We start from the raw sequence: 8804 nt of genomic DNA, 5'->3' as shown, positions 1-8804 counted from the left end.
AGACAAACTGCTCTTCCTTTGCTGATTCTGATTCCTCAGAAGTAGTATCAGGCTGGACCTTTTTTCTGACGATCCGGACCTGCTTTTTTACAACCTTCTTCTTCAATTTGCTCTTAGGAACGACCTTCTTTAGACTGGCCTCAGCTTGTTCTGACATCATTCTGGCCATCATCTTTTGAAATAGACCATACATGGCGGGATCAATATCATCTCCTTTGTTCTGACCCTGTCCTCTGACTGACTTGGGAGAGTCCATTCCTTCGATCTCGCTGTCACTGTGCTGAGGGGTTGTTTCTTTCCCAGTCCTTGTTTGAACCATTCTTACAATGCTAATGCTTTCTGCAGAATAAGAGGATGGTTAGAGCGCGGAAGAACTTTTTGAAACATAACTTTTTGAGAAAAGATGAGAACGAAGGAATTGATAGACAATTGAACAGGTTATCCCATCACCAGGGATCGGGTCACCACAAAACTTGTGATAATTGCGTTACCATTTTTTTGCGATAACAGAAAATGCACCTTGTTACCTAGGCGAGGTCATCCATCATAATAAGAGATTTTTGAAGAAGATTAGAAGGAATGTCCCATCACTAGGGATGAGGTCATCACGAGAATCGTGACCATTCATGCCATTAAATAAAATTTTGGCCCAAAAGCTTTTAAACAGAACAAAAGTTGAACTTTATTGATGACAAATTCAAAGACAAAGAGAAGGTGGGTAGACAATTTGCCACCATTCTCGATACTCAAAAGATACATTGGGTCCAGGAATTACAAACAAAGGAATGAAGGAGTCCCAAGTGTATTTGGTTATATGGTATGCCCCAGACCACTGATCCGACTGTAGATCGAATTCTGGCATGTGGCCCGCCGGGAAGCAAGCGTTGACACGAACCTGCCGCTGCGAGAAGTGTCTGAGACACCTCTCTGGCTGATAGTCGACATAAAAGAAAGGACCAAGCAATCTGTAGCGCTTGCTACGAGCATAAGTGTAGCGAGGAACTGATTCTTGCCTGTCAAAGTAATCCCAAAGGATCTCCTCTTGATGCAAACTCTCGATCAAAACTCGATATTGAATGGATGTCTTCGGCTTCTTACTATTGAACCTGAAGGAACTGGCTTTTGACGGCACGTGTCGTAGGAACCAAGACTGCAGAGCATACGTGCATCCTTCCACCAGAATGGCCTCTCCAAGGGCGAATCGAGCTAAGCCTCGGTAGAGAAAAGCTAAAGCTGCCATGGACACTGAAAGTTGACGGGTCTGCTTGCTTTCCCATCTTCGAAAGAGTTGGGTGACTCTGACATCGATGAAATTTTGACCATCCTGAAAGAATGCTAATCCCACTGTGTATAGGACCATGGCATGTTGGATTCTTTCTTTCGTTGCTCGAGACAAGGTGTCAACTTTCTCGTAGGCTCCGTATTTTCGATATAGCCCAAACAGGTCGATGAACTGACTTCCATTGATCTTAGTGAGAGGCCAAGATCTGCTCCCTGTTGCCCTAGCTAATGCTTCTCGAATATCTATCCCCTTGACGTTGATCAGGAACTGTTGCCCGACAGGATCATCTGGCTGACCAGCTGGCTCTAGCAATCCCATAATGTCATTGAATTCGTCCATCAATAGAGTCATTTCTCCCCATAGAAACCAAAATGTGTAGGTTCGCGGATTCCACCATTCTGCCATAGCTTGAATCAGACTGTCGTTGATGGTTCGCTTGCCCATTGTTGATGCCATCTCCAATCCACAATCATCTAAGTGGTCTGGAAACATACGTGAGAAGGTGGCGAACCAAGAATAATACCATCGAGGGAAGAAAGAATGAGACGGGATAACCCGATGATCCGGGGATCCATTCTTTATCTGACAGAAGACATAATCTCTTGGAAAGATGGCATCGAGGGAGTCGAACACCATCAGAATGATACTGGGGCAAATAAGAATGAGGAGAATTAGATAGAATGCAGGACGTACGGATAGACTCTTGAAGAAGAGAAGAATATAAATCCTAGAAATCTTTGAAAGATTTGAGGTAATTTTTAAAAGAACTTTCCAGGGTTTTTAAAGAAAAAAAATTTTGATCTAAAAGAGAAAATAATATAGGTAAAGGAAAAATATGCACCTGGGGTTTCTGAAAATAAAGGGGAAATTTTGCATAATATACTCAGGGTTTTAAAAAGGTTTGACATATATGTATAAGAGAATACGAGAAACATCGCATAACCACAGTTGCACAAACAAGGATGCGCACACAACACTCCCTAAAGGCTGACTCTAAATGTAATATTTAAAATGGCTTGTAGGACCTTAATCCTAACTCTATGGTTCAAATCATCTGATTCCAATCAAGGTATGCCGATATACTCAAGCCGAAGCTCGAAGTACGTGGCATATAAAATATTTCTCCGGTTCTAAGGTAAAGGCTTCCCAACATCCTTGAGCGCCTACCGATATACCTCGGACTATGGCCCTTAGGTACGTGGTCTGGTGGAGCGAACCCAGATAAGTGGTCCAGTTGTGAGGCTCTCTCCTGAACTATGGTTCAGTGAGACAGCCCAGCAACGTGAAGACCGGGACAATATAGGTAGGGACGTTTTCGAAAACATGTTCAACATGCATAAAAACCAGAAAGCTCTAATGCAAGTCCTATAGAGATAGAATTTAAATGAAGAGAAGCGTACATTTGTATACATTGTTTACATTCAATCCCTAAAATTGAGGAGAGTTGTATTTCAAACCTAAGTCTAATGTGAACATGGAATAATCTCCTCAATATAGTCCTACCAAACCATACTTAGATCCTATATACAATGCTGTCAGCTAGAACAGAGTCTAGGCTCCTAAGGTTTGCATGGAAATGAAGCTGACATTTGAAGCATAAAGACTTAGATAATATCAAAGCAAAGCAAAAGGCATAAATTCGACCGGACAGAGACGGGTCCCATCTCGGTCGCCAAATCCTGTGATCATGCAAAAATTTTCTTCTCGTTCCTCTTTTTCATTCCCTTCGCCTTTCTAGCCTCTATTCCTTTTTTGAAGGGGAATAAAAGATAGAAAAGAAGAGAGAATGAGAAAAGAAAGAAGAGAGAGGAACTCTTTTGCAAGGTCTCATCTGACCAAAATTTTGAAAATATTTTTCAAATCACTCACCTCCGTTTTAAAAATTTGCAGGAAAAATGGAGAGACGGGATTCGCTCGTCAGTATGAGGTTTGACCGTTCCTGGCACCTTTACCAGGGGTAATCAAACCAAGGATCGAATTTATGCCATTTTGCTTTGCTAAAATATCATCTAAGAATTTGTCCTAAGTCCAAAATGCATAAAAGAATCATGCTTGTGTGAATGCAAGGATGTATGCTCTCTTTTGAGAAAACACTTTTTGGAAATTCCAAGTGATTCTGAAATAAATGTGATAATGGAGTGAAGAGATGAAAAGGTTTGAACTTGATTTGAAAAAGTTAGATTTTGAATCTAACTCAGAAATTGAAATGGATCTAGAAGAAGAGACTTTGAAATTCTAAGTCTCAAAATGATCAGAATTTTAGAAAGATAAATCTTCAGATGAAGAGAAAGGTGATTGAAATTTCTGAAATAAGAATGAATTTTCAAAGTCAAAATGGACCTTGAATTTGGATCGGTTTTCAAGAATTGATTAAAAGAAATTTTGAGTTCAAGACTTAAAACAAGAATTTGAATTTGGATTCAGATTTTGAGAAATAGATTTAAAATTAGCTTTGAAAATGAGAATTGGAATTGGAATTAGATTTGAAATTCGGAATAAAATTTGATCTGAAACTTGGAATCCTAAATGAATTTAGATCCGAAATCTGGAATCCAAGGTGGAATTGAATCCTAAATCTGGAATCCTAAATGAAACCTGGATCCAAAGTCTGAGATCAAAAAATGGAGTTGAATTCTAGAATCCTAAATGGAATTGGATCCGAAGTCTGGGATCCAAACGAAGTTGAATTCTAGAATCCTAAATGGAATTGGATCCGAAGTCTGAGATCCAAGATGGAGTTGGATTCTAAATCTAGAATTGGATTTTGAAAGTCCAAATGAAACTTTTGAAGATGGATCTGGTTTTTGAAAACCCAGATTGAATTTAAAACTTAGGAAAAATTGAATTTTGAGATTCAGAATCAATCTCAAAACTTTGATTTGAATTTGAGGATCAAGACTCAATAAAGGATAAAACTTGATTTAAAGCTTGAGTTTTTGAAATCAGAAGATGAATCAGGAATTTCAAAGTTTAAATTGAACTTTGAATTTTGATTTTGAATTTGAATCCTGAAAATGAATTTGGAATTTTAAAAGTTGATTTGAACTTTAAAATTTGTTTAGAGTTAGAAATTGAATTTTGAATATATAAATGAATTTCAAAGTCAAAATTGGACTTTGAATTTGAAGTTTGAATTTGGAATCAGAAGATGAATTGGAAATTTCAAAGTTAATTTGAACTTTGAAATTGAATTTTGAGATGTTGAATTGAATTTGAAATTGAGTACTGAAAATGAATTCAGAATTTTTAAAGTCAAATTAAACTTTAAAATTTGATTTGAATGGAAATTTTGAATATAAAATTGAATTTGAAATTTCAAAGTCAAATCGGACTTTGAAATTGGATTTTGAACTTTTAAAACGAGATAGAATTGATGAATGGAAATTTGAAAAAATATATTCAAGATCACTTAGATTTTGAAAAAAAAAATGAAAATATGATGCAATTCTATCCTAAATAATGAAATGAATTGAAGAATTTGAAATTGGATTTTGAAAATCATATTTTATTCTTTAAATGAATTGAAATAAGATTGAGGATATAATATATTCCTGACTATGGTCATTGAATGTATTATATAACAATCATATTTGAATTCAGGTGAATAATAAAATATATTTTGGTGATTTTATAGAGTTTAAAATAAAATTAACTCTCAATATATCCTGACTATGACCATTGATATATATTTTGAGTTAATTTTAAGTTAAACCCTAATAAAAGAAGAAAATATTTAAAAATATGATGATTTTTGAAGAGGGATCTAGTGTCGATCCGGTGTTATTCCATAAAAGATGAAAATCCTAAGTTTTGTTCACATCCTGACTATGGCCATTGATGCAAATCATCAACTTAGGATTTAATCACCTCTTATAAATTGGTGTACGTGCCATTCGTGTGCCCATTTGTGATTTCTTGAGAAATAAAAGAAAATAATGAAACAGAGGGTATTTACATGCTCATTCATTCTATCTAAGACTATAAATGTAGAGTTTTCATTAATATCTAGCTTATTACAACACTGGAATTGAAAATATCGAAAACTTCTAATTCAGCTTTTCACATATTTCTGCAAAATGGAGTTAGCACAATGTAAAATGCCATATATAGAAGAGGATGCATATGACTATACCTATACAAATTAATATTCCTATGCCAAACTAGAAATATATATGGAGTGTCTGAATGCAGTGCATAAACTAGTGGGAAAATGCATTTATAACACCTAAATACAATGTGTGATTTAATAGGAAAATGCACAGGTAACACCTAAATGCCATGCATAGGCTAATGAGAAAATGAACATGTATTGCTTAAATGTTGTACATGAGCTAATAGAGGAGTTTATGTCTAATGAAGGATACATGTAATGATGATGAAGATGTGATTATTTGAAAATATATTAATGAAGCTACCAAAAAAATGTAATGAAGAAATGGATGGGAATGTTATGAAATGTTATGGTAAGTGAAAGCAATGTAGATGCAGCCAATACAAATGACAGTGTAAGCAGTGTAGGGATTATAGCAATCCATAGCTGTTGTAGAAGGCAAAAGCCACAGTGGCTCAAGATGAACCACCGTGAAAGGCAACAACCATAATAGTTCTTGATGAACTACTATGAAGATGGGAACCACAGTAGTTTATAATGAACCACTGTGAAAGACCATAGCCATAGTAGTTCTTGATGAACTACTATGGAGATGGAAAGCCACAGTAGTTCATTGTGAACTACTGTGAAAGAGCACAACCATGGTAGTTCACGATGAGCTACCATGGGTATGAAAGACATAGTAGTTCAAGATGAACTATTGTGAAAGATAGCAGGGGTGATAACGGTTCCAGGTGAGCTGTTATGAAGTATAAAAGGCCACAGTAGTTCAAAGGAACTGTTGTGAAGGGCTCATTGCTACCGCAGTTGAAATGAACTGCTATGACAGGCCCAAAACCACAGCAATTCAAAAATTAAAACAATGTGCAAAGGACAAAGAGCCACAGTAGCTCAGGCTGAACTACTATAAAAAAAAAAGGGGGCGAGATTGAAACAGGTGAGTTCCGATGGCATTGAGGTCTAGTTGATGTTGAATCTCAAGATGTAACAATCAATAGATGAATCAGTGAGGTGCGCAGGTGGCGGGCATAGCAGGTGCTCTATGCAAGTGACAGTGTATAGTAGAGAGGTGCAAATGACTATGTAGGTTGTTTTGATAAAACACACACAGCTCCAGTATAAAGATGCCATGCAAAGTGAACCAAATATCTAGTTTCAAAACAACTTCATATGCATTAGGCAACAAACAGAAAATCTGATATCTAAACAACTCTACACAACTCACTTGGGCAGTCTTACACAACACGCAGTGGTGATTTGACAATAAGCAGGTCAAGGTAATTTTAGCCGACCCAGCAAGATGTTTCCAGTCAATACATTAGGCCAAACTCAGTCAGCCATATTGAAATGATCCTACTTGGCATATCTGGATTTCAAAAATGTATGATTGCACATAGTGAGAGTTTTACCCAGTAAATCAAATCTGTTGTTCAAACTGTTTCTTATAGTAAATCAAGTTAGCAAATTGAATCTACTATTCAAACTTGTTTTCCCTGCAAATCAAATCTGCTATTCAACTCGTCTTCATAGCAAATCAAATCTTATTACAACAGACCAGACCGATCATCACATTCGTTTTCTCAGCAAATTAGATCTGTCATTATAGCAGATCAGAAGTCCATTTCATTATCAATCAATGTAAATCAGGAAGCTGATAAATGAAAGAGAGAGAAAAAGAAAAGAAAAGCATAAATATATATGTAAGAGAAGAGACGACATATGCTGGAATGATATGAAACTTAAATCTAAAATTCTCGATAAAGAACGATGTTGATGGAGGCCGAATAAATGAATGATGTCAGATGCAATGACACAGGTACTAACATACACTATAACATAAATACAAAACACGTATCAAGATTTAGGAATACAAATGAAGATGCAGGGGTGGCTGGACAGTGGAAGTGAAGATATTCCAACATAGGAGAAGGCATTTCTAGGACTTGGTGATATAATGAGAGGGGTATTTCTATTAGCTTCAGAAACATCACTAACCTGTGTTTCACTTTCATATACAGAGAGTTCCTAAGCATCAACTGTCTCCATACAAGGAATGCTCTTGTTTGAGGGATACACGAATATCATCAATCAGAAAATTGTGATATTTGTCTTTTGGGGGATACAGTGGTTTGCGTTTTGGATGGCACAAATGCAATTAGTGAGAGCTCAGATTGTCACGTTCCATATAGCAAATCAATTGCAGACATTGGTGCTTCAAAACCCAGTGCAATAAACTGATTAGCAAATCCATTATAGACATCAGATTCTCAAACTTTACACAATAGTTTGACCAGTGAATCAAGCTCTAACATTAGACTCTTTGAAATTTAAGCAGTGAATTGATTTCTGCTGCTCAGATGCACAAAAGAAAGGGGGTGATCTTGTTGATCAGATTGCTGAGATGGATCTATGTAATCATCGCAAAATTTTTCCTCTCCTGTGGTTTTCTCTCTCTAACTTATCTTTTCCTTTCTAGCCTTTATTTCCTCCTTTTTGAAGGGAGAAAATAAAAGACAGAAAAGAAGAGAGAAGAGAAAAGAAAGGAAAGAAGAGAGAGAGGAAATCTTCTGCGAAGGTCTCACTTCACCTTGATTTTGAAAAAGATTTAAAAGATTACTCACCTCCATTTTGAAAATATTTGTGGGGAAATTGGGAGACGGGGCTCGCTCGTCGGTACGAGGTTTGACCGTTCCTGGTGCCTTTACCAGAGGTAATCGAACCAAGGATCGAATTTATGCCTTTTGCTTCACCTTAATATTATCTAAGAATTTAATCTAAGTCTAAAGATGCACAAACAATCATGCTTGTGTAAATGCAAAGATGTATGCTCTTTTTGGAAAACGATTTGGAAATCTCCAAGTATTTCTGAGATGGATTTGATAATAGAGTAAAGAAATGGTTTCTAACTTAGAACTTGAGATAGATCTTGGATAGATGTTTGAAGTTCTAAGTCTTTGAAATAATCAGAGTTTGGGAAAATAAATCTAAATTTTGAAAGGGATGATTTTGAAGTTGAGATAAAAGGAGAAGAAAGGAAGTTTCAAGGTCATAAATGGACTTTGAATTAGAATTTTGAACTTGATGAATGTTTAAAATGGAATTGAATTCTAGCTTTGGAGTTTAAAATCAGAATGAGTTTTTACAAATCCAAATAGAATTGGTTTTAAGAGAAATGGAATTAGTTTTTGGAATTTGGAAATCAAGATTGACTTGGATTTGAAATCAGGCATCCTAAATGGAATTGGGTCCGAAGTCTGGAATTCTAAATGGAATTTGGATCTGAAGTTTGAGATTCAAGATGGAGTAGAATTCTGGATCTGAAATTGGATTGGATCTGAAGTCTAAGATCCAAAATGAGGTTGAAGTTCTAGAACCCTAAATAGAATTGGATCCGAAATCCGAGATCCAAAA

Source organism: Nuphar pumila, chromosome 1, assembly GCF_984573655.1.
Source record: "Nuphar pumila chromosome 1, dmNupPumi1.hap1.1, whole genome shotgun sequence".
Taxonomy (NCBI): Eukaryota; Viridiplantae; Streptophyta; class Magnoliopsida; order Nymphaeales; family Nymphaeaceae; genus Nuphar; species Nuphar pumila.
Note: the sequence above shows the minus strand (reverse complement) of the source record.